Below are 27,995 nucleotides of genomic sequence, written 5' to 3'. Positions count from 1 at the left end.
ATGCTGCTGCTGAACCTGTCCTGGCTGGGACTTGGGCCTGTGGCCCCCTCCCTGTGGCTGCTCCTGCTGCTGATTGGGGCCACCTGGCTCCTGGCCCACGCCCTGGCCTGGTCCTACACCTTCTACAAGAAGTGCTGCCTCCTCTGATGCTTCCCGCAGCCCCCAAAACTGCACTGGTTCTTGGGTCAAGTGGGCTTGGTGAGTGGGGCACCAGGATAGGATGAGACTTCCTGAAGGGTCAGTAATGGGGCTCAGGAAGCTGAGAGATGGGAGGCTGGGCTGTGTCCAGGACAGCAGAAATCCAGGGAGGTTGAGGGGAACCCCTCTTTCCTCACTCACCTTTCAGGTCTTTCTCTCTCCTCTTTGGTCCACCCCATGCCCTGAGGCCTTTCTCTGATTCTACCCCCACCTCCTCCAAGCCTGCTTGGGGTCACCTTCTTGCCTGTTGTTCCCACAGTAGTGCACCTTCCTGGGGCAGGCTTGATGGAGCCGATGAACTGCCCTGCCCTCAGCCGCCACCCTGAACAAGGAACCTTCCTCAGGGGCATAGTCCAGGCTCTGCTTCCACCCCTGGTCCTCTCAGTGGACCCCAGGCCAGTGCCTAATCTTCTCTGGGCCTCCCCTCCCCCAACCCTCCTGTTGCATCTTCCTCTTCTTATCTTGCCCTCCACTCCCAAGATGTACCATGAACCCATTGCTCAACCTGGGTAAGAGTTCACCACTTCCCCTTTCAGAAGCCTTCCTTGACTCCCCAGCCTTGACCTCCTATGACTTGGCTTTGTTCATAGTTTTAATTAAAAAGTTAATTGTCTAATTAGTTGGTTAATTAATTGGTAAGTTGATTATCTATCCCTCTATTAGACTAGGGTTAGGTCCTCTATCTGCAATCATCAGTCAAGGGCTGGCATTCAGTAGGTGCTCAACAAATGTTTGATGCCCTAGAGGTTGAGTTTGCCATCACCACCTTGGGTTGTCCAAGGCCAGACCCCAGATCAACTGTAGGATGCTCAAAGCTAACCAGCTTCCTTTCTCCCAGGTATTAGGACTACAGCTTGGGAAGGGGTGATGCTCCCAAACTCTTCCTGGAGGTTTCCTGAGATACTGGTCTTGGAATTCCTGGAGGCCATGGAAGTGTCATAAAGTTACTGCAGTTCTGCCTCCCATCTTGCCTTGGAGGCTGATCTTGATCACATTTCTCCTCCTCCCATTCCTCTTACTTTGGGACCTTAGCAGAGCAGTCTACCTCTCTTGACTGATTTCACCCAGCATATTGAATCTTTGTCCCAGAATCTTTGGGAGCAGGTAACAGGTCACAAATGTAACAGGTCACAAAGGTGACAATGACATATGTCCACCTGCCCAGAGAAGCCTGGGCATCCTGTGGGACCAGGGAGGATAGTTGACCAGCTCCTCTGGGGATGTGGTCTCAGTTTCTTTATTTGTGAATGGCTCCATCAATGGGCATGCCTGTAGGTTCAGGGAGACAGTGCATGGAGACACTCTGCACCCAGCCAGGTATACAGGTGGTGCTCCTGGTGGAAGCACAATCAGAATTCACATCCATTTCCCGGGTGCTTCCAAGGCTGAAAGTTGCCCATTTGTAGACCTCCCTATAGTATCTCCCTACAGGACACACCCAACTGGCCCTCCCCCACACCCGCCCACCTTCATGGCCCCTCCTCTTCTGGCTGTCCTCTGTGCTTTAATTCACCTAGATGAAAACATCTGTCTCTTCTTCACCCAAGCTCTGCCTCTCAGTGGGCAGAGAAGGTGCCTTCTCTATCTGCCCTGGGTCACACCCTTGGGACTTGAAGACTCCAGGATCTTCTGGCCTCAGGGACATTTTATTCCCTCCATCATTGCATTCCCTACACACTCTTTATGCAGAGGCTGGACCAGGGCATGGAAGGAGGGAACTGCCAGTGGCTCCTCGTGGGGAGATGACCATACCCTCCTCATTTGCAGATCTCCCCCAATGAGCAGGGCTTGATCAATTATGCTTGGCTGGTGGCCACCTACCTCCAGGCTTTTGTGCACTGGATGGGGCCCATCATCCCTGTCATCAGTCGGTGCCACCCAGATGTCATCCAACGTGTCACCAATGCCTCAGGTACCCATGTAGAGCTTGTGGTGATGTGTATTGTGGGGGTCTCAAGGGTGTAGAGACTCTTCACCCTCTAGCTTCTGAGACCTCTGCAAGGATTCTGGAAACTCTCCCCTCTCCTTTCTCCCCATCTTTTTCTTTCTTTTATATATTCACCAACCCTCATCTCACTGTCGGCACTTGCCCTGTTGTTCTGGGCACCTTTGGGGCCCTATGAGGCGTCAATCCAAAACCAAGTTCTGGAGGAGCTCTCAGTGTTGGGGAGATGGATGTGGGTAGAGATACCCCCAACCCCATGTGGTCAGGAATGGGGCCAGAGAGAGAGAGATGGCCTGGGGCAGCCCAGAGGAGATGCAAAACAAGCTGGAAGGCTTCCCTGAGGAGGGGTTGCTGGAACTGTGTCTGGAAAAAATGAGTAGGAAATTTTATGTTGGGGGCAGGGTGGTGCAGTGGACAGTGGTAGAGGGAAAATCTGGCCAGGTCCTTGGTCTCTCTGGCTGCTGAGGTCTAAGTGAAAAAAAGGGAATAAGTTGATTGAAAAGTCTGGGAAGAACTATCAGGCACAGCTGGATCCAGGGTTCAAATGATTTCATCAGGAATCTGAATCCATCTCTTAGTCCTACTTTTCTCTGTGTCAGTCTTATTTTCTAGGCAGCTGTTTCCTCATGGTGTAAACAGTGAGTCACAGAGTTCAATTCCTAAGGGAAAGCTCCCCCATAATTCCCATTCCCATAAATGTCCTGGATTTACTTCCCATATCATGGTCTTGGTCACAGGACCAATTCCTGAGACAATCATCACATCCCTGCTTGGCCATTCTTGGTGGACTTGGGACTCTTAGAACTACTGATGTCACAAAAGAGTCTGGATGTTGATAACGCAGGTCTTGGATTCAGACATACCTGGGCTTGGGACTCAGTTACCCCGCTTACAATCTGAAGGACTCTCACAACTGACGTCATCATCACAAACTCCATTTCCTTATTGGGAAGATGGGAATGGGAAGAGAACCAAGGTGAACATGATGTTTCTGGACAGAAAAGAGGAAAGACGTTTTCTGTTCCTGTACCTAAGGGATCCTGAATTGTTGTGTGTCAGGCTGTGGGCCCAGGAGAAGGTTAGGGGCATAGAGTGTGAGATTCTGGCTGGGTTCACAGGGCTTGGCTCTGGGTCTCTGCAATCCAGGTGCTTCTCTTGAGAAGCCTGGAAATGTGTGAATTTGGTCCTCTTTGTTCCTACCCACATTCAGAGCTCAGAGGAGGGTCTTCTCTACACACAGTGTCTGGCAAGCACCTATGGGGAGGTGTGCTTCTGTGGGTGGGGCCTATCACACAGTCGTCCACATCTTCCACAACACCTTCATCAAGCCTGTCGTCTTTGCTCCAAGAAGATTCCCCATCAGCCACAGCCTGCTCACTGCTGAGGTCTCTGTGCTGCTTGCAGTTGTGTGGGAGACCAGGTGTGAGGGACAGGAGGGGCTGCTGCCTCCTGCCTACCTGGACCCCCACCCATCCAACCACTGGATTATCTGGTCCTGTCTAGGCCAAGTCTGTGTGATGTCTGCTGTGTAGCCACATTTGGTCCTGTCTGGTGTGTGCTGACACTTGGGATCATAGGGAGATGGTCTTGGTCACATCTGGGGCTCACCTGTGGCCAAGGACCTTTGGGTCATGACTGGGTCTGTCTGGGTCTTGCCAGAAATGCTGTTTGAGATAGTCTGGTTTTCCTTCTGGTCACATCTGAGTCATGTTTCTGTCTTATTTGAGGTCAATGCTGGAATGTGTCTGTGACCCATGGCCCCTCTGAAAAATGCCTGGGACTTTATTTGAATCACGTATGAGGCAGGTATAAGGTTTGCTGGGATCACATCTGGTTCATTTTGGGACACGGACAGGGCCATATTCCTATTATGTCTGGGGCACATTTGTGGGGCAAGCTGAAGTCATGTCACGTAGTCCTTGGCCCAAGTCAGAGCATGCTGTTTCATGTTTTGCACACTTCAGGGCATGTCATGTAGGTTGCTGTCATGTCAGACATCAAGGTCCATGTCAGGAGATGTCATACAAAGCTGGAGTGGTCGTGGTGTCCTAGGTCTGCGTGATGCATTTTGTAGAATGTTGGGCTGCACTCAGGTCTTTCAGAACATGTTGGACTGTGGAGGAACATATCATGGTGTGATGGGGTGGGATGAGCCTTGTCAGGGAGTGTCTAAGCGTGCTGAGGTGTGTCTGTGGGCTCTGTCTTTACTCTTCTTTGCTGCTGCAGATTGGCCTGGTCACCCCTTGTCTCCCCTTATTCCCTGCTTCCTCTGTGCATGGCCCCATTCCTGCTATGCTGGGCTTGGTGGAAGAAAGGGAAGTCTCCACCTGATGTCCCTCCATGATCCCCTCTTTGACTCCTGATGGCCTGTCTCTCATGTCAGCCACCATCGCATCCAAAGATATGGTCTTCTACCACTTCCTGAAACCATGGCTGGGTGAGTAACTGCAGAAAAACAGGTTGGGGACAGCCTTTGGGGGAAGGGGGAGAGTTTCCCTCTCCTACTGCCCATGACTGCCTCTTCTAGGGGATGGGCTTCTCCTGAGTGCTGGTGACAAGTGGAGACACCACCACCGCATGCTGACACCTGCCTTCCACTTCAACATCCTGAAGCACTATATGAAGATTTTCAATGAGAGTGTGAACATCATGCACGTGAGTCCCTTCAACCCATGGTGCTAGATGGAGTCTTAGGTGGAAGGGACCCCAGACACATCTGGTCTGGAGTGTTGGCTCAGTTAGGTGGCTTTGAGGCCATGGCTCTTTCTCTCTGTCCCTCAGTTTCCTCATCTGCATAATAGGGATAATAGCTCTACTTTGAAGGGTGATCAAGGTGACTTAATGGAATCATGTCTCTAGTATATAATAAGTGATCAGAAGGTATTGGTTTCTAATGTACCTCCCAGAATCTTTGGGATTGATGAAAGATAATGATGAAGAGTGCACAGTAACTGTTGTCAAGTAACCACTTCAAAACTCATTGGTTAATAACAGTAAGAGTTTATTATTGCTTAGAAGTCAATGGATCAGGTGACTGGCTCTCCAGTACTTGGATGGGCTCACTCATGAATCTGTGATCACATGGGCATCAGGTAGGCAGATCTGTCAGTCCAGGCTCACCTGTCTCACATGGTTGAGTCTTCGCTGCCTCATGCTGACCTAGGATGGCCACTGCTGGGACAACTGCACTTTCCTCCATGTGATCTCTTGCCCTCCAGCAGGTAGCCTTGGCTTGCACACATGGTGGAGGCAGGGTTCCAAGAGAGTTAGAGAAAACTGCAATATCTCTGGAAGACTAGGTTTAGAATTACCATGTCATCATATTTATTACATTCTGTTAGAAAAAGCAAGTCACAGCACCAGCATAGAATCAAAGGGTGGGGATATAGGTTCCCATTCCTAGTGGAAATTGCTGCAAAGTTCCCCTTCAAAGGGCATGGATATAGGGTAAGGTGAAACTAGGGAAAGGATTTGGTTAATTGTCTGTGTTTTTTCCCTACTCGTAATCTGATAAATTCTCTTGTAACTATTTCATGGATTCTGCCAGAAGACATGAGACTCTTGGGTCAGAGACAAAGGATTTTCCTATTTATGGCACAGCATGCAGTATGCACTTCATGTTGGTTTGTATTCTTTCCCCAAGCCACGAAAATCTCGTTGGAGTGGCACAAAAGCACCTAAATGGATGTCTGCACATACAGAGTGTTGCATTATGGGGGGGGGGCATTACATTCAGGAATCTGTGAGTTTATAGGAAGCAGAAGCAAGCCTGATTTTTGTCCAAGGGAAAACATTCTATCACCCTTCTAGGTGGATCACTGCAAACACAACTCTGAGAAATAGTTCATGTAAAGAGTGTCAGGTCCTTGCATTCTTGGCATGACAAGCAAAATTGTGAGGTGATGCTTGGATCCCTTGATGGACTGCCTCTCCCACATAGGAGACATTTTTGCAATCAGCCTATAACAAGGATGATATTGATGGTGAAGATAATGAAAGCTAACATATACGAAGCACTCACTGTGTGTCAGAAACTGTGCCACTCCAAGATATAAGTTGTCCAATGTAATTTTCACAACCCTAAAAGGTAGAGCTGGCCATTTACTTGCCCTACTACAAATGATGAAAATGAGGCTCAGAGATTAAGGAGCTTGCCCAGGATCATTCAGCTATTAAGTAAATTACTTTATCTGACACTGAAGGAGGTCATCCTAACTGTTACTAAAGATTTGACAGCTAGTACACAGAGGAGCAGGATGACTTGATCAAGGACATACAAAGCACAAGAGGCACAGCTGGGATTGAGCCCATATCTCCTGACTCCCAGTCATGGAATCTTCATATCTTAATAGTGACAGCTTTCCCACCCAAGCCTGGTCTTCCCTGAAAGTGGGTGTCTGTGGTGGCAAACAAGGAGACTGGGTTCAGTTGGGTGGCTGGGGTTGGTGAAGGGGATCAGGGCAGCCATGGTCCAGCCCCAGTTCTTCTGTCTTCTCTGCTTAGGCCAAGTGGCAGTGCCTGGCCTTGGAGGGCAGTGTCTGCTTGGACATGTTTGAGCACATCAGCCTCTTGACCTTGGACAGTCTGCAGAAATGTGTCTTCAGCTTCGCCAGCCACTGCCAGGAGTGAGCTCTGACCAGGTCCTGGGAACTTGGTCCATGGACGAAAGGGAGAAGGTGGGGAAGGAAGGACTGACAAGGGCAATCAGTGGGTGAGGAGGTGGGTGAGAGCTCAGCATTGAAGGACAAGGGAAGGGAGATAGAAACAGGAATTTCCAGGTAGGTAGAAATATTTGAGTGAAGGCAAGGAGGCTCCCATGATGAGTGCACAGATGCACCTAGGAAATGGGATTGCAGAGATATAGAGGTCTAGAAATTAATGCTCTCAAAAACCATGCAAAGGTATATGAACTTTATTCTGAAGTTTCTAGGAAGCTATGAAAGGGAGAGAGCAGATGAGGGGCATAGTCAGAAAAGAGCATTGGATATCTGTTTCTGTGTAGGTATGAGTTCTGACTGTCCTGCTGACTTTGGATATGAGGATACCAGGGAGAGGGCTGGGCCCACGGATCTGTTGAGAAGATGATGTCTGATATGGGCAGAGAGGTTGGGGGAGGAGAAGGGACAGGATGGAATATTGGACAGGAGGGGAAAGATAGTCATGATGTTCAAGTTCTGCCCTTGGGTATGGGGGCAAGGAGGCAGTACATTGAGATGGGGATGCAGGGCAGAAGGAGGTTTGAAGAGTCACGCCTCTGAGGTCATGCCCACCATGTATTTCCGGGGCCATCTTCTCCTGGTTAGGAGGTTCCTGGTAGGAGGTAACTCTGAGATTCAGGTGAGAAGTACTCCTCAGGCTTCAGGTGTGCTAAGTTATTCCCTCCTTTATGCCCTCCTCTTGCAGGAAGCCCAGCAAATATGTTGCAGCCATCCTGGAACTCAGTGGCCTTGTAGCAAAACGGTATCAGCAGATCTTCCTGTACACGGACTTCCTGTACCATTTCACTCCTGATGGGCAGCGCTTCTGCAAGGCCTGCCAGCTGGTGCATGACTTCACAGATGCTGTCATCCAGGAGCAGCGCTGCACCTTCCCTGATCAGGGTGCTGATGACTTCCTCATGGACAAAGGCAGGACCAAGACTTTGGACTTCATCGATGTGCTTCTGCTGACCAAGGTTGGCTTCTCTGGGATCTGAATTCAAGAGTTAGACTGGAACTTGATGTCAAATGCCAGATCAGAGAACTTGGATTCAATCCAGAGGGCACTGGGGAGCCATGGGAGGTGTTTGAGAATAGGATGCATATCAGAGGTCACTGTATGGATGCAATCTGCAGGGAACGGTTTAGTCTGAAACTGACGGGCATGAGAATTTACCTTATTAAAAGCTAATAAGTTAGTAAGTAACCCTGCTGAATTGTGTGTGTGTGGGTTTGTGTGTGCGCAGTCTATATATATACTCACAGATGCATTAGATTTTAAACCTTGGGATCAAAGCAGATCATTTAATACTCAATGCAACAACAGCAGCCAGTAGAATAATAACAACAATTCCTTTCTCAAATTACTCTGAGGCCAATATGATGTGTGCCAGTGTTTGCCACAGGCCAGCAGAGTTTGCACCACACAAGATGAAAGCCCACATTATCATTCTTGAATCTTACATAGGAGAAGTGGTACATCTGCCCTTCTTCCTTTCTGGGTGAGAATGAGATAAATGACAGGTAGATAGATGGATAGATGGATAGATAGATGGACAGATGGATAGATGGATAGATGGATAGATGGATAGGTAGATGGATATAGATACATAGATAGATGGACAGATAGATAGATAGATGGTTAGATAGATAGACGGATAGATGGATAGATAGATAGATACATAGATGGATAGATGGATAGATAGATGAAGAGATAGATGGATAGATGGATAGATGGCTAGATAGATGGTTAGATAGATGGATGGATGGATAGATAGATAGATGGATGGATGGATGGATGGATAGATGGATGGATAGATGGATGGATAGATGGATAGATAGATAGATAGATAGATAGATAGATAGATAGATAGATCGATAGATAGATAGATAGATAGATGGATAGATATATAAGACCTTTGTTCTGGAGTGAAAACAAGTCCCCTATAGCAAGAAGACAAAGTCTCTAGTTTACAACCCCTCTAGGGGGAGTTGATAAAGGATTCTGTGGATTCACTAGCCTAGATTTTGAGCAAATGTCTCATGAGCAAAGCACAATCTCTAACTTCCAAGGCACATTATCATTCAATCCTCTCATAACTCAGATTGCCAGTAATTTTTTTCTCAGAAAGCTCTCATCATGCAGAAACATGAAAATATTCACGGAGCATTGATTACTCCCATTAGGGTCAAAACAGAAGGCCAGGACAGCAAGGAGGTGGCTTGTTGGGAAGGTGCTATGAAGATGGTAAGGAAGGGAGATCTAGGAGTGCAGGGTGGGCCTGGGTTTCTGGAATGATGACGGATCTTCAGACAATGTGTTGGTTAGGGTGGGAGGCTCTCAGAACTTGAGTGATTCTAGGAGTCTTGACTTCTCTCCTGGATGAAGATGGGAAGGTACTGTCAGATGAGGACATCCGAGTGGAGGCTGACACCTTCATGTTTGGAGGTGAGAGTCCCAGCTTGGGATTATGGTAGGGGCAGGGGTCTCTCCATTAATGGACATGGTGGGTGGATCCCAGACCACCCATTCTACTTCATCCTCCCCCATCCTCCTTGAGGCATCCGTGTAAGGGAGCTGTCCATCCAGCAGTGCCCAATCAGCCCAGAGACTCAAGCCTACCTCGTTGCCCCTCAGGCCATGACACTACAGCCAGTGGTCTCTTCTGGGTCCTGTATAACCTTGCAAAGCATCCGGAGTACCAGGAGCGCTATCGGCAGGAGGTGCAAGAGCTCCTGACGGACTGTCTGTCAGAAGAGATTGAATGGTGAGTGCAGGTTCTCATGGCCTTTTCCCTGACCTCTTTTCATTGGTTCTGCTTCCCAGGTGGTAACAGATCTTTTTGTTGATTCTTCATTGATTAGTGAGAATAGGAGGAAAGTCCAGAGGCAGGACTATACACAGTCTGGCTATCAAGGGAAATTTTGTAGGCTTTTGGGTGAGAACGACTGGTTTTGAACCCTTGATCTTCCACTAATTTACAGTGTGATCTTAAATATGAGTCATTTCCTTACTCCAATACTGAGTTTCTCCCTCTAATATGGGACCAGTATCCAGCCCTCATTGCTTTTTGGAGAATTAGCAGCAATATGTAAGTTCAGATGCTGGTTAGGACGTGGTCAGTCCATGAGCTTCTCCTCTCCTCTCAGTTTTCCAAAGATGATCACTCTCCGAATGTTTGCTCTTCTTCTGCCATATAATTCCTACCCTTTGATTCAGTCCAGGGATTCAAAGGAGAGATCTGGGGGTAAAAGTTTTCCATCTCTTATTGAGAAACACCTGCATCATTTATCCATCCTGCAGTGTTACTCATCTTCACCTTTGCTCCCAGCCTCGGTTCTGGTCCAGGAGGGATCCAGTCTCAGGTTGTGCCTCCCAGGTGCTCCCAGTCTGGTGGGAGAACAGCTCCAGACCAGGATACCCCCAGCTCATATGGACAGATCTACAGCTGAGAGAAGGTGATGGAGATGCTGGTGGTGGTGAGAAAAGGTCTCAGATAAGACCTTGAATGATTATCAGTAGCCATTTAGGTGCAATTAGAGAACAGCGATGCAGGCCAATGAGACAGAGTCTATGGAGAGAGGGAGAGGGAAAGAGGAAAGTGAATCAAGCCAGTTGAGTCAATCAAGGGTTGAAATGTGTGGTGTGAGGGACAGAGAGGCTCACAAGATAGTGATGTGGAGACAGCAGAGACTGAATGTGGGAAATTTGAAAGTGCTGTTAATGGCTTTAATTTTACTTAGTCATTGATTTTTTTTTATGTAGAAAAGCAATTTGTCCCATTATAAGCATTTAAACAGTTAGTCATGAAGAAAAACAGGCCTGTTGGTGAAACAGGTCACCCAAAAGGGACATGGTACCAAACTAGTGGTCAAGGACTAACTCCTAAAAAAAAAAAACAAACTCTTATCCAGGATTAATTTAATTTTAAAAACAAGTATCCACTATTGAGTCATTCTTCTCAACTTAACTGGACAGACTACCTGTGATATAACTGTCAGGTAAAAACATACATCTTTACAACTTGGTGGTCCCAAGTTTAAAAAAACAACCCTTTCACAGAAAGGAAAGAAATAATATGAAACAGCTCAAGAAATCCACAGAGATGCAAGTCTGGGTTGCACTCTCCAGAAGGGTCTGGTTTAGAAGGGTGTTTTGTGTAGTCAAAAACAACAACATCATTGGATGGAGTCTTTGTTGCAATGTTGCAAGGGTTCTGGGGCACATAATGGCCCTCTTCACTTCTCCTTCATGGTTGAGCTTGATTTCTATTTCAATTTTTCCACTAACTGAGCCAAAACCTCCAAATTCTCCTTTCTCACTGTCGTAGTGTGATGCATCAAACTGAGCATCATCATTAGGGAGCTGCACACTGGCTATTACAAGTGGTTTTTTTCATCTGAGGTGTGTGTCCCCAGGACAAGTCGAAGAATGCTGAAATCTTTTCCTTCTGGTCTGTTTACACCTGGAAGCCACGGTGCAGTGAGGCTGGGCCATTCCAGAGCATGGGTCATGACCAAATCATAAAGAAAAGGAGTGTTCTTTTTCCATATTTTGTACTCCTCGTAGATCACGTGTTCTTCCACTGCATCATCAAAGGCTGCTTCCTTGTTGGCTATGGTGGACAGGCCGAGGTGGGGGGTTTTCCCGGAGTTGAGTGTTGCAAGAGGGGTGGGGAGGCTGGGGGGGCTTGCTCAGCATGCTTGGCCTCTATTGTTCAGTCACTGATTTTTTTAGAGAAGTTGTAGGTTTATAGAAAAATCATGCAGAAAATACAAAGTTCCCATATACCTCCCTATTATTAACAACTTGCGTCAGTGTGGTATTTGTTACAATTGATGAAAGAATGTTATTTCAATTGTACTATTAGCCATGGTTCATGGTTTACATTAGGGCTCATTGTTTGGGTTGTACAGTACTATGGTATTTTTAAGACTGTTTTTTATTTTCTGGTAGTCTAACATTTCCCCCTTTAACCACTTTGAAGTATACAATTCAGTGGTGCTAATTTCATGAAGATGTTGCTATCATCACCACCATCAATTACCAAAACATTTTCATCTCCCTAAACAGAAATTCTGTACCAATTAAGCAATAACTCCCTATTTTCTATCTCTACTCCTGCCTCTTGTAACCTGTATTCTAGTTCTGACTATGAATTTGCTTATTCTAAGTATTTCATATAAGTGAGATCATACAATGGCTTTGACTTTGACCCAAGTGAACAAATAGTCATTGGAGATATTGGAGCAGGGGAGGGGAAGGCCATATTAGGGTACACAAAGATGTCTTTATGGGTAGGTTCAGGAGAATACTGTAGCTGGGGGCCCAGGGAGGAGATTCTGAAGCTTGGGCCAGGCAAGATGCTGGGAGATAGAGAGGAGTTGTTGGACTAAAGAGACATTTTGAAGGTGGTGCCATCCACTCCAAGATTTTTAAAATGAAAATTTGAAACAAGATTATTCATTTGCTAAAAGAAATAGAATCCAAACAGTACAAACTGATTTGTAATAGAAAGGAGCTTCTTCCTTGATCCCCACTGAGTGGTGACTTCCAACAGTTGTTTTCTGGGGATCCTTCTAGAAGGCATCAATTCTTATAAAGACATTTCTGTGGACACACACTCCCAAACACACACACTCTATCTGTGTATACAGTATACACAGGTCTTCGCAGTAAGTATATAAATCTTGGAGTTGGAATTTTGTGGGCTTGGCATGATGCCATCTCTTCTGGTACTGCTGGTGTCTGAGTTAGGAACTTGGGTCAGCAAAGGAAAAGATTCCACCCTTTGGATCACAGTGACTCTAGCTTCAGTGTCTTGCCTCCTTACTGACCTGGTGATTTCAATGTGTTTCGGGGAGTACTGGATGGAATTACTCTAGCTGTGGGCATCGATTATTGAAATTTGATGTTATTCAGATAGTCTACTTACGAATCTCCTTCAGAAATGGCAAGGATAGTTCTTCAAAGCTGAGCAGTTATGATCTGGCCATCTAAGAGGGACAGAAAGGGGCCAGAGCATATCCAATTTAGTTTCCTGGGATCTGTGTAGGACAGAAGCTATGCTGGAGAGAAACTATATGGCTGTAACCAATGTGGAAAAAAGCTTTCAGCAAATACTCTTGGCTTAAGACTCACATGAGAACACACAGTATAGAGGAAACATATAAGGATAATCAGTTTGTGTAACTCTACAAATTGAACCAGCAGTTTCCTCCATGCCATCGCTTGGATTGTTTTCTTCATAGTTCTTATGATTTTCTGAAATAATTATTTAGCCATGTATTGTTCATCTCCTGTGCTATAATGTAAACTGCAAGAGGACAGTCTTAGCTGTCTGGCTTGCCACCATACCCCAGTGTCAAATACAGTGCCTGGCATGGCACAGCTGTTCAGTAATTACTACTGCATGAACCGCTGGAAAAGGCTTCTTTTTGCATTTGTTCCTTATTTAGGTGAAATTATTCATGAATATTTAGGGATAGACTTGGATTGGAAAGCTGTATGGCAGATTTTTAAACAACATTGCTGTTTTTATATCTATTTTTTAAAAAAAAGATGCACATAAAATCTCACATTGGAGAAAAACCATTTAAATGTAAGGAATGTAGGAAAGCCTTTGTGCTGGTTTGGATCTGTTATGTATCCCAGAAAAGCCTATGTACTTTTAATCTAATCTAGTGAGGACAGACCTTTTGTGGGTGGAAGCTTTTGATTAGGTTGTTTCCATGGAGATGTGGCCCCGCTCATTCAAGGTGGGTCTTAATCACCTTGCTGGAGTCCTCTATGAGAGCATAAAAGGCAGAGACATTTTGGAGAGAGTAGAGAGAAGTTAAGAGAGAAGAAAATGCTCCTGGAGAAGCAAGAAGGACCCACAGGAGAAGCTGAGACAGAAGCCCAGAGACATTTTGGAGAAAGCCACTGAAATCAGATGCTAAATCTGGGAGAGAAGGATCAGCAGAGCCAGCCATGTGTCTTCCCATGTGACAGAGGAAGCCCAGATGCCACTGGCCTTTTTTCAGAGATGGTATCATCCTGTTGATGCCTTAATTGGGACATTTCCATGGCCTTAGACTTGTAAATTTGTGAACTAATAACCCCCCATTGTAAAAGCCAATCCATTACTGCTATATTGCATTCTGGCAGCTTTAACAAACCAAAAAACAACCTTCACCCAATTCTTTGACTTAAGTTACACATCAGAACTCATGCTTGAGTGAACCCTATGAATGTAAGGAATGTGGGAAAGCCTTCTCTAATTCCTCATGCCTTATAAAACATACAAAAATTCACAATGGCAACAAGCTCTATGTATATATGGAATGTGGGAAAGCCTTTACTCAACCTATAATCCTTAATATGCACATGCAAATCCACACTGGAGAAAAACTATATGAATGTAAGAAACGTGGGAAAGCCTTTAATTTTTCCTCATGCCTTACAAAACACAAGAATTCACAGTAGAGAGAAGCCCTATTATGCGATGAATGTGGGACAGCCTTCACTACAGCCATAGGACTTATTTTATCTTGTTAATGCACAGTGGAGAAAAACCCTATGAATGTAAGGAATGTGGGAAATCCCTTAATAATATCTCAATGCTTAATCAACGTGTAAGAACTCACACTGGAGAGAAGCTATAAGAATGCGAGGAATGTGGGAAACCATTCACTAAATCATTGATCTTTAGTACACATTTAGGAACTTACACTGGAGAGAGGGCTATGAATGTAAGGAATGTGGGAAAGCATTTTCTCATTCTGTACATCTTAATGTGCACATGGGAACTCACACTGGAGAAAAGTCTTATTAATGAAAGGAATGTGCAAAAACCTTTAGATAGTCCAAAAGCCTTACTATTCACAAGCAAGCCCACACTGGAGAAAAACCCAATGGATGTAAAGAATGTGGAAAAGCCTTCAGTCAGTGTAGAGGACCTGCTAAACATCAAAGAACCATGGCATGTGGAAAAACCCTTCAGTTCCTTAGATCTTTGTATTCATGTCTTAACTCATCTGGAGAAAGATCTTAGAAAAGTAAAGAAGGTGAGAAATTTTCAGTCTGTTTCCATACTTTATATAAGTTGTAGGAAGTGAATTTGGAGAGGAGCCTCATTAATATAAGAAATGTCAGAGACCTGTAATAGTTTTGTAACTCATACTGGAGAAAAACCTTATGTAATGAATGTGTTAAAGTCTTTATGTAGTTCCCAAGCCGTAATATCTATATAAGAATTCTCACTAGTGTAAAACCCCTCAAATATAAAAGATGTAGGAAGAATGCTCCTCATATCTGCCTCAACATTTAAGAACTCACAATGAATAGATTCCCTATGAATGTAAGAAATCTGAGAAAGCCTGTAGAAATTTCTTACAAGCTTGCATGTAAGAAGTGATATAAGGGTAAAAAATATGAAAAACTCTCCATTATTACTTCAAACTGAATAAGCGAGAAATCGTAGTGAGGGAAACCTCATGAAGGAAGACGTGGGAAAACTCCACTTCTGCCTCTCTGGTGATTTCAGAGGAGAAAAATATTATGAATAGAAGAAATGTGGGAATGCCTTCATTTTTTCCACATGAAAGATTGTGCCTAATCCTTTAGAAACACTTGAAAATTCTCATTGGAGGGAAGCTGTATGTTTGTAAAAATGTGGAAATGCTTTTAGCAAATTCATACTCCTTAAGAGATACATGGTAACACACATTAGAAGGATAAACTATGAATGTTAAGAATTTGGGGAAGGCTTCAGGTACTGCTATTCATTTTGTACACAAAAGAATCCATACTAGAGGAAGAATTGAAATAAATGACATGAAAATGAAACAAACAAAAAAGAATATAGAGCTTCAAAATATTCTCTTTTTCTTTCATAATATGAGCTTTGAAAAATTAATTTTGAATTACAAAAACAACAATGAGAACAAGTTCTTCTTGCATAAAATGAGACATTATTGAAATGTCAAGAGTTACCCTTGACATCCCCCTCCAGATCTAATCTGCTCTGTCTCCTGTGGGTTACCAGAACCATCAATTTGTTACCTATCCTTCCAGACCCTTCCCTTTCCCTTTGTGTGTACATTTGTCACATATTCTTCTTCATTCAACCTTGTGTCTCAGAGTTCATTCTTCCTGCATGCTGCCCAGTGTTCCTTAGTTTTACTCAGTTCATCCCTCTGTTGGGGACATTTATGTGAACATTTTCAATTATAATACATATTGCCAAATTGCCTTCCAGTGTGTCTGTACTGATTTACACTCCAGTCTGCAGTGTGTGGTAGGACAATTGGACCCTTTTTCTTCCTTTTTGATAACTGTATAGTATTCCATTGCATGGCTGTACCATGATTTATCTAACTGTCCCCATTCTGATGGACACTTGGACTGTTTCCAGTGTTTGGTTAAAATAAACACAGCATAGTGAATGTCCGTGTACACTGAATTTTGTTTCCACATGTATGTCTTTACAGGGCAAATTCCTAGAAGTGCAATTTCTGAATCAAAGACCCTTTGAGTTTTAAAATTTCATAAATATTGCAAATCAATTCCAATCAGCAGACATTTACACTTTACAGATAGAGTGTGTTATTGAATTTTATATCTTTGCCATTGATATTTCTTATAGTGAACAGGTCTTTAACTAAGAGTGAAGTTAAGCATCCTTTGTACATGTTGATAAGTTATATTTCTTTTTCTGTGAGTGGTCAGTTTATATTTTGAGTTCCTTTTTGTTTTCTCCCCTTTTTTGTATTTACTTATGGTAACTCATTACATATTGAAGCTTAATCCTTTTTTCTGTCTTGTGTTTCAAAATTAGCCTTCTGACATTTTTTTTGGGGTGTGTGTGAGTATTTTGGTTAATTTTTATGTAATCAAATTCATCCATCTTTTATCTTACAGTTTCTGGGTTTTGTATCTGGGTTACAAAGCTCTTTCACCTCCTGAGATACTCAAATATAAAACTTTTGCCTGTTTTCTCATAGTCCTTTTATGGTTTATTGCTTTATGTCTAATACATTAATCTCATGAAGTTCCTTCTCTTTTTCACTTAACACTGGGATTTCATCAGACATTCAAGGTGCTATGTATATTTTGTTCATTGCTTTTAATTATTGGTTAGTATTCTTCTCTCCCCTCCTCAGTCGTGTGCCCCCAGGCTGCCTCCCACTTTCCACTGCAGTGAACATCCTTTCACGTGTCTCTATCTGCCTGAACATTTCTCTGGGATGTATACCATGGAGAAAGGTAACTTGATCACAAAACACACATTTTTTTTTATCTTCATTTTATTGAGATATATTCACATACCACGCAGTCATACAAAACAAATCGTACTTTCGATTGTTTACAGTACCATTACATAGTTGTACATTCATCACCTAAATCAATCCCTGACACCTTCATTAGCACACACACAAAAATAACAAGAATAATAATTAGAGTGAAAAAGAGCAATTGAAGTAAAAAAGAACACTGGGTACCTTTGTCTGTTTGTTTCCTTCCTCTATTTTTCTACTCATCCATCCATAAACTAGACAAAGTGGAGTGTGGTCCTTATGGCTTTCCCAATCCCATTGTCACTCCTCATAAGCTACATTTTTATACAACTGTCTTCGAGATTCATGGGTTCTGGGTTGTAGTTTGATAGTTTCAGGTATCCACCACCAGCTACCCCAATTCTTTGGAACCTAAAAAGGGTTGTCTAAAGTGTGCGTAAGAGTGCCCACCAGAGTGACCTCTCGGCTCCTTTTGGAATCTCTCTGCCACTGAAGCTTATTTCATTTCCTTTCACATCCCCCTTTTGGTCAAGAAGATGTTCTCCGTCCCACGATGCCGGGTCTACATTCCTCCCCGGGAGTCATATTCCACGTTGCCAGGGAGATTCATTCCCCTGGGTGTCTGATCCCACGTAGGGGGGGAGGGCAGTGATTTCACCTTTCAAGTTGGCTTAGCTAGAGAGACAGGGCCACATCTGAGCAACAAAGAGGCATTCGGGAGGAGGCTCTTAGGCACAACCATAGGGAGGCCTAGCCTCTCCTTTGCAGCAACCGTCTTCCCAAGGGTAAAACTTATGGTAGAGGGCTCAACCCATCAAACCACCAGTCCCCTATGTCTGTGGTCACGTTAGCAACCATCGAGGTGGGGTAGGCAAATACCCCTGCATTCTCCACAGGCTCCTCAAGGGGGCACTACATCTTTTTTTTCCTTGTTTTTCTTTTTTTTTTTTTCAACTTTCCCTTCTTTTTTTTTTTTCATTTTTAATGCAATTTTATTAAGATATATTCACATACTATACAATCATCGAAAGCATAGAATCAATTAACAGTGCCATCATATAGTTGTGCATTCATCACCACATTCAATTTTTTTAACATTTTCATTAATACAAGAAATAATGATGAAAATAAGAATAAAATTAAAATTAAAAGCACAAAATTCATCCAGAATAGCACATACTGCTTCCCCACATTATTTGTTTACTTTTGTCCCCCTTTTTCTTCTCATCTGTCCTTACACTGGATAAAGGGATTGTGAGCCACAATGCATTCACAATCACACAGTCACATCATATAAGTTATATAGTTATATAGTCATCTTCATGAATCAAAGATACTGGATTGCAGTTCAACAGTTTCAGGTATTTACTTCTGGCTATACAAATACACAAAAAACTGAAAAGTAATATCTATAAAATGCATAGGAATAACCCCCATAATGACCTCTCATCTCCATTTGAAATCACTCATCTACTAAAACTTTATTTTGTTTCATTTTCCTTCCTCCTTTGTGTAAAGATGCCTTTCTAAATCCCATGATTCTGGGTCCAGGCTCATACCGGGGAGTCATGTCCCATGTTGGCAGGGAGATTTACACCCCTGGAAGTCATGTCCCATGTAGGGGGGAAGGCAGTGAGTTTACCTGCAATGTTGGCTTCGAGAGAGTGGCCACATTTGAGCAATTAAAAAGGTTCTCTGGGGGTGGCTCTTAGCTACAATTATAAGTAGGCTCAGCCTCTCCTTTGCAGCACAAGCTTCATAAGAGCAAGTGCCAAGATCATGGGCTTCACATATTAAATTGCTAATCCCCAATGCTTGCAAGAATATCAGGGGTTCCCTAGGTGGGTAAGTTTAATATTTCCATGGATTTCCATGGGGCTTTGCAAACAGCTTTATATTCTCTGCCCAAATACATGAGGATGGTCAAGACATCATAGTAAACTGTACAAACCAAGTTCTTACTGCCTATTTAAGGTTCTATGTAATTATGGTGTTTGAATAAACTGACCATACAGGTTAAATTATATAGCATGCTACAGAAAACATAGATTTTCCAACAAATAAAAGTCCCTTCCTTTGGTCTCACATAGAAGCTGAAGTTTCAGAATATAGTCAATATCATCCTTTTCCCTTTTGTCTGGTTTACCTTAGTTCTAACCAAGTCCATTTTCTTCATATCTGTAATTAAAATTTGATTTCTTTCTCAGCTTCTTTTAATTTTGCTGTATGGAGTAATGCTGCCATTCACAACTGCTGAACTCTGGCTCTGAGTCTCATGTGTCACACAGATATCTGAAATTCCTGGGACTAACCAGGTTATAAAGACCTCATTTCAGAATTTAGAAAAAAAACACATTAGAACTAATGAAGACATGTGACTGCTGTGAGAGCTAACAACAGAGGAATTTTTAGCATAAGACTTCTCTGGTAACCTATACTCTCATTATCAGTTCTCAGAGTTTGCACATTATACTTAGTCCACATTGGTGAGGTGTTATAATGTTTATCTTTTTGATTCTGGCTTATTTTACTCAACACATTGTCCTCAAGGTCCATTCACCTTCCTGCATATCTCACATCTTCTTTTCTTCTTGACACCAATCACTAATCCTTAGATTCTGCCATGATAATCACCGATGGAATCACCGATGTGCAATGCACATTCATGTCCCTGCTCTCAGATCTTCCAAGTGTATACCCAATAAGAGGGTTGTAGGACCATATAGCACCCCATAATTAGCTTCCTGTGGAAGCACCACACTGCCCTCCAGATACACTGCACCATTCTACTTCCCTGCCAACAGGGAATACGTACATCTCTCCAAATTTTCTCTGGCACTTGAATATCTTTGTTTATTTTTAATGGTTTTATTCACACATCAACAATCCATTCTAAGTAAACATTCAATGATTCCCACTATAGTCACATAGTTATGCATTCACCTCCACAACCTATGTGAAGACATTTCTTCTGCAAAGAAAGAGGAAAAGGAGAAAAATGTAGAATAAAAATATAAAAGATGAAAAAACTAAAGTAAAATACAATAAGGTCAGACAACAAAACAACCACCAAGTATTCCATATCACTCCCTTATAACTACTTCTCCTAAGCATTTAGCTTTGGTATTGCCTTATTTACAATTAATGAAAGCATATTACAGTGTTACCATTAACTATAGACTCTAGTCTGCATTGATTGTACTTTTTCTCTTGTATTATCCAATTTTCAACACCTTGCAATTTTGACCTTCATTTGTTCTCCCTCTTTTAAAAACTTTCTTATATTTGTACATTTAATCACCATCATTGACCACTCTAGATTTCATTAATTTTCACAATCCCAGTCTTTATCTTCTTTCTTTCCTTCTGGTGCCATACATGCCCCTAGCTTTCCTTTATCCAACCATACTCACATTCATCTGTGCTCAGAGTACTTACAATATTTACAATACTGTGCTACCTTCACACAGTATTATGCTATCCATTTCTGGATCTATACAACAAATCCTGTTTACCATTATGTACTCCTTCAGCATCAAATGCACAATTTCGAACCTCTTTCTAACTCATTATGGCCTTTGTTCTCAACTTTAACTCTCAAATTTCTCTCATCCATATTAGTTCATATTACTGAGTCCGTAGAGTACACTTCTTTTTTTTTTTTTTAATCTTCATTTTATTGAGATATATTCACATACCACGCAGTCATACAAAACAAATCGTACTTTCGATTGTTTACAGTACCATTACATAGTGGTACATTCATCACCCAAATCAATCCCTGACACCTTCATTAGCACACACACAAAAATAACAAGAATAATAATTAGAGTGAACAAGAGCAATTGAAGTAAAAAAGAACACTGGGTACCTTTGTCTGTTTGTTTCCTTCCCCTATTTTCTACTCATCCATCCATAAACTAGACAAAATGGAGTGTGGTCCTTATGGCTTTCCCAATCCCATTGTCACTCCTCATAAGCTACATTTTTATACAACTGTCTTCGAGATTCATGGGTTCTGGGTTGTAGTTTGATAGTTTCAGGTATCCACCACCAGCTACCCCAATTCTTTAGAACCTAAAAAGGGTTGTCTAAAGTGTGCATAAGAGTGCCCACCAGAGTGACCTCTCAGCTCCTTTTGGAATCTCTCTGCCACTGAAGCTTATTTCATTTCCTTTCACATCCCCCTTTTGGTCAAGAAGATGTTCTCCGTCCCACGATGCCAGGTCTACATTCCTCCCCAGGAGTCATATTCCATGTTGCCAGGGAGATTCACTCCCCTGGGTGTCTGATCCCACGTAGCGGGGAGGGCAGTGATTTCACCTTTCAAGTTGGCTTAGCTAGAGAGACAGGGTCACATCTGAGCAACAAAGAGGCATTCGGGAGGAGGCTCTTAGGCACAACCATAGGGAGGCCTAGCCTCTCCTTTGCAGCAACCGTCTTCCCAAGGGTAAAACCTGTGGTAGAGGGCTCAACCCATCAAACCACCAGTCCCCTATGTCTGTGGTCATGTTAGCAACCATGGAGGTGGGGTAGGCGAATACCCCTGCATTCTCCACAGGCTCCTCAAGGGGGCACTACATCTTTTTTTTTCCTTGTTTTTCTTTCTTTTTTTTTTTTTTAACTTTCCCTTCTTTTTTAAATCAACTGTATGAAAAAAAAGTTAAAAAGAAAACAAACATACAATAAAAGAACATTTCAAAGAGACCATAACAAGGGAGTAAGAAAAAGACAACTAACCTAAGATAACTGCTTAACTTCCAACATGTTCCTACTTTACCCCAAGAAAGTTACCTAATATAGCAACATTTCTTTGAACTTGCTCCTACTATATCCATCAGAAATTAACAGACCATAGTCATTCCTGGGCATCCCCAGAACGTTAAATAGCTTATCTGTTCTTCTTGGATTATTGTTCACCCTTCCTTAATTGCTCTCTATTGCTAGTTTCCCTACATTCTACATTATAAACCATTTGTTTTACATTTTTCAAAGTTCACATTAGTGGTAGCATATAATATTTCTCTTTTTGTGCCTGGCTTATTTCGCTCAGCATTATGTCTTCAAGGTTCATCCATGTTGTCATATGTTTCACCAGATCGTTCCTTCTTACTGCCGCGTAGTATTCCATCCTGTGCATATACCACATTTTATTTATCCATTCATCTGTTGAAGGACATTTGGGTTGTTTCCATCTCTTGGCAATTGTGAATAATGCTGCTATGAACATTGGCGTGCAGATATCTGTTCGTGTCACTACTTTCCGACCTTCCGGGTATATACCGAGAAGTGCAATCGCTGGATCGAATGGTAACTCTATATCTAGTTTTCTAAGGAACTGCCAGACTGACTTCCAGAGTGGCTGAACCATTATACAGTCCCACCAACAATGAACAAGAGTTCCAATTTCTCCACATCCCCTCCAGCATTTGTAGTTTCCTGTTTGTTTAATGGCAGCCATTCTAACCAGTGTTAGATGGTATCTCATTGTGGTCTTAATTTGCATCTCTCTAATAGCTAGTGAAGCTGAACATTTTTTCATATGTTTCTTGGCCATTTGTATTTCCTCTTCAGAGAACTGTCTTTTCATATCTTTTGCCCATTTTATAATTGGGCTGTCTGTACTATTGTCATTGAGTTGTAGGATTTCTTTATATATGCAAGATATCAGTCTTTTGTCAGATACATGGTTTCCGAAAATTTTTTCCCATTGAGTTGGCTGCCTCTTTACCTTTTTGAGAAATTCCTTTGAGGTGCAGAAACTTCTAAGCTTGAGGAGTTCCCATTTATCTATTTTCTCTTTTGTTGCTTGTGCTTTGGGTGTAAAGTCTAGGAAGTGGCTGCCTAATACAAGGTCTTGAAGATGACAAAACACACATTTTGATCATGTGCCAATAGATGCTTCCAGAGTGGGAGTTGTCCACCACCAGTGCACCAGGACCCTCTATCCCCACATTTCAGCCAACCCTTAGTACAAACATCATGTTAGTTCTTGTCTCAAATAAGTGTGAAATAACAACTCATTGTTATATGACTTTCATTTCTCTGATAACCAGTGACTTTGAGCTTCATTTCATATGCTTGAAAGTCTCTTGTATTTGAGCACTCATGAATTCTGTTTATATCCTTTGCTTTTTTTTCTCTTGGGTTTGCTGTTATGTCTCTTGTTGATTTGCAGGAATTCCTTGAGTATTAAAGATATTCTACAAATATCTCACCTGGCTGTTAAGTTGATCAATCATGTCTATATAATAATGCATAATAACATGTAATTATACATCTATATAATTGTGTAATTGTGTAATATAGGAACAGAAATATTAACATTTATTATTAACATAATGTTATTAACATAATAATTAAAATGTCTATTTCCTTAATTTTGATGCACACTTATTCTTTTATTCTTTTATTTTTGGGTCTTGCAGTTTGTACTTGAGCTGGTTCAGATCTATTATGTCCCCCAGAAAAGCCATGTTCTTTAGTGCAAGCCTAAAGTGTGGGCAGACTTATTAGTATTTTGATTAGGGTGTGACCTCTTGATTGAATGTTTCCATGGAGATTTGACCCCACCCATTCAGGGTAGATCTTGATTAGTTTGCTGGAGTCCTTAAAAGAGAGCTCACACAGACAGCAGAGAGACAAAAATGCCCCAGGATATGCTAAGCCACTAATTGAAGGAGCTGATACTTGGATGCAGACAGAAGGATGTTTGGAGATGCTAAGCTAAGAGATGAAGCCCAGAGTTTGCGCCAGAGAAGCTAAGAGAGGACTCCCACACAGTTAGAGAGAAACACCCTGGGAGAAAGAAGCAAGGACGCACAGGAGCTGAGAGGAGCTCAGAGACATTTTGGAGAAAGTCATTGTGTAACACAACCCAAGAGCAAAGGACCGGCAGACACCAGCCACATGCCTTCCCAACTGACAGAGGTGTTCCAGATGCCATTGGACATTGTTCAGTGAAGCTTCAGCAAACTGGCAACAGTACTTTTGAGATTTTAAGAATTCTTTCCTACTCCAAGGTCACAAAGTTGTCTTGCATTATTTTCTTTTAACTCTAGGTTTCTACCTTTCCCTTATAGGCATCTAGTCCACCTGGAATTCACCTGTATGTGGAGTAGATGAGGATATATTTCTATTTGTTTGCACTTCATCAGTTGTTTGAATATCTTTTACCAAACCATCCATACACAAGGATTTTTTGGGTACTCCTTTACCAGATGTTAAGTTTTCACCTTTTATGTGCCTGTCTCTGAGCTCTATATTATTATTCATGGGTCCATTTTCCTGTCCTTGCAGCAGGAAAACAGTTTTTTTTCCATTTTTTACTGCAGGTCTTGATATCTGGTGGAGTGCATTTCTCTTCTTTGATGTTTTAGTTTTAAATTGACCTAGCTCTTCATGATCTTTCATTCTTCCAGAAAAAAATTTAGAGTAAATTTATAAAATTCCTTAAAGAATTCAGCTAGATTTTCACTTGGATTGAATTGAATATGTAATTGATTTGTAGAAAACTGGTTATGTCATGATATTAGCACATACTATCCTAGAGTGTGGAGTGGATCTCCATTTACTCAAACTATCTTAAAGTCTTTTAGTAGAGTTAAAAATTTCTGTGTAGAGATCTTTGCATGCATTGTTAAATTAACCCTTAGATGCTTTCATTGTTATGGCAAATATTATCTTCTGTGGGTGTGCTGGTTTGTATATATTATGTCCCCCAGAAAAAGCCAGATTTTTTAATGCAATCTTGTGGGGCCAGATATATAATCAATAGTGTTGATTAGGTTGGAACTTATTGATTGAGTGTTTCCATGGAGATGCAACTCAATCAACTATGGGCAAGAACTTTGATTAGATAATTTCCATGGAGGTGTTAACCCACCCATTCAGGGTGGGTCTGAATTAAATCACTGGGGCAATATAAAAGAGCTAACAAACAGAAGGAACTCAGAGCAGCTGTGAATGACATTTTGGAGAGCAACTGAGAGAGACAGTTTGGAGATGGCCATTGAAAGCAGACTTAATGCTAGCCGAGAGTTTGCTCTAGAGAAGCTAAGAGAGGACAGAATGCCCTAAGAGCAACATTTTGGAGAACGCTATTTTGAAACACAACCTGAGAGCAAGCCCATGCCAGTCACATGACTTCCCAGCTAACAGGTTTTCCAGATGCCAACAGCCTTTCTCCAGTGAAGGTACCCTATTGTTGATGCCTCACCTTGGACAATTAATGCCCTTAAGACTGTAACTTTATAACCAAATAAACCCCCTTTATAAAAGCCAATTCATTTCTGGTATTTTGCATAAGAGCAGCATTAGCAAGCCAGAACAATGGGCATTTCATTGAAGAAAATGTATAAGTTCATTTGGAGTGGAGAGCTTTAACATTTCTTGCTGTATTTAATCCAGATGTTTCATATTATCACTATTAGCATCTTTTCTTTTATTATCTTTTTTAACTGATTGTTATTTCTGTTTAGAAAAACTAATGATATATATAATGTTCTGTCAATTTAGTAAATGTTAAAGATGACATTTTATATCAGTGGAGGAAAATATGGATCATTTGGTAAAAGCTCTTGGGACTACTGAAGAGTTATCAGGAAGAAAATCAATCTTTTTCTCATATCTTATAATAAGATAACATTCAGATAAAAAAAGACATATTGTAAAAAAGTTACCAAATCTAGGAGATTTTTCTAAAAAAGAAGTCTTGAAAGCTCTAGAAGAAAACATGAGAAAATAGTGAAGGCCTATTTTGACACATCTCAGGAGATATTCAAGAAGAAATGAGTACAGTTTTAAATGAAAGAGATACAGAATAGTGTGTATATAGTAGGCTAGTGTAGAATTTTTTTTTAAATGCAGAAAAGTAACTCTGGAAGGATACATAAAGAAATAATAACTTGGACAACCTGTCGGGAGGGGAAGTGGGTGTTGCTAGGCCACAGGGGGGCTCCTTTATAGTTTCCAAAATTTGAACCTTTCGATTTATCAGCTATCAAGATTTTAAATAAACATGCAAAAAGAAGGGGATAAAAAAATTCAACCCCTTTACTGAATTCTCCCTGTTTGTAAAAGTTTTCCAGTGGGTTCTTTTGTGTTTTCCAAAAATAAAAACACCATCAGTCAATAATAATACATTTCCTCCTACATTTCATATCACTATATTCTTTGTATTTCTTGTCTAATTGCATTAGCTAAGATCTCTAGTACCATGTTAAAATATTGGATGTGCTTTTCTTACTCATTTGTCTTTTTGTTTTGTTTTCTTGCCAGGAAGAACATTTTATTTATTTTTTTGCAAATTTGTTAACCTTTTTGTGAATGGTTTATAGGAGTTGAATTTTGTCAGAACGACTTCTAAAATTAGCTGGCTAAATGTTCTGTGGTACTTTTGTGATACTGCTTCTCTAATGCTCAAATCTTTGATCTATCTGGGACTTATTTTGTTGTAGGGAGTGAGAGTCAGAGAGAGGTGAGGAAGGGGTCTCACAGGGCAGCCGGGGGGCGGGAGGCAGGTGCTAGGGGAGTCTGTCTTTGCTCCCAGGTCAACTGTTGGGGGTTTCAATAGGGACGACCTGGCCCATTTGCCCTTCCTGACGATGTGCATCAAGGAGAGCCTCCGGTTGCATCCACCAGTCTCCTATATCACCTGCTGCTGTACCCAGGACGTTGTGCTCCGGGATGGACGTGTTATCCCCAAAGGTGCTTGCAATGACAGGAGGAGGAGGCTCCTGGGCAGGAAGGGGGTTCCATCAGGCAGTGGGTCCTTCTCCTGACTACCCCGTCCTCTCCCACAGGTGTTATCTGCCTCATCAGCATTTTCGGGACCCATCACAACCCGTCAATCTGGCCGAACCCTGAGGTGCTGCCCCTCCCCCACTGGTTTAAACACTGCGGGGACTTGAGGGATGGTGCAAGGTCCTGACCCTGGAAATCAGACCCACCTCCCCCACCAACACTCATCTGCCTCTCGAGGGCTTCCTGTCCTGGGAGACTGTCCCCCCACCCCCCACCCAGCTGTCATGTCTTATCCACCTCCAGGTCTATGACCCCTTCCGCTTTGACACAGAAAACACCAAGGAGAGGTCACCTCTGGCTTTCATTCCCTTCTCGGTGGGGCCCAGGTGAGGTCAGCAGGCCTCTGACCAGGGAAGGGGTGACGGGTGGCGGGGGTCTAGGACTGTCTTATCTTGATTGTGGGAAGAGGGAAGTTTCCTGAAGATCAGAGTTCCAACCTCCTTCTCTCCACTCCCCGAGAGGATGGACAAAGATCTGGAGAAAGGGGGAGGGGCCCAAAGAGGGGTCTCGGGTGTGCTCAGCGCCCCCTCCTCCACATCTACCAGTTGAGCTGGGGTTTGGAGTCGGGCCAAATTCTGGGGACGCAGACGTACACATGGGGGTCCCAAGCATGGTTAGGCCCTCTTCTACCTCTCAGGCTGCTGAGGGAGAGGGTCGGGGTCCCGGTCCAGGTCCGGTTGGGAGTCCCGGGCGCAGTCCGAGCCCCAATCCCGCCCTCAGGAACTGCATCGAGCAGACGTTCGCCATGACCGAGATGAAGGTGGTGCTGGCGCTCACGCTGCTGCGCTTCCGCGTCCTGCCCGTGGAGAAAGAGCCCCACAGGAAGCCAGAGCTGATCCTGCGCGCAGAGGGGGGACTTTGGTTGCAAGTGGAGCCGCTGAGCGCTGGTCCTCAGGAATCCACTGCCACACGGCCTTAAATTCATCCGTGACCATGTCCGCCCACCTTAGCATACTCCTAGGAATAAAAATTTGCTCTCACCTCTGTCCGAATCTCATTGGGATTCAGCAGGGGGCACTTGGAGTCTGCGGGGATCCAGGGGATGATGGTAGCTGGTGAGAGGAGGGGCT

The 27,995-nt window shown here is 42.9% G+C and overlaps 1 pseudogene; it reads left to right on the top strand.

Moving 5' to 3' along the window:
• Window positions 1-27,873, top strand: LOC119520425 (annotated as a pseudogene).
• The last annotated feature ends 122 nt before the right edge of the window (window positions 27,874-27,995 follow it).

The sequence above is a fragment of the Choloepus didactylus genome, chromosome 25, assembly GCF_015220235.1.
Source record: "Choloepus didactylus isolate mChoDid1 chromosome 25, mChoDid1.pri, whole genome shotgun sequence".
Lineage (NCBI taxonomy): Eukaryota > Metazoa > Chordata > Mammalia > Pilosa > Megalonychidae > Choloepus > Choloepus didactylus.
Note: the sequence above shows the minus strand (reverse complement) of the source record. Positions and strands in the feature narration are given on the sequence as shown.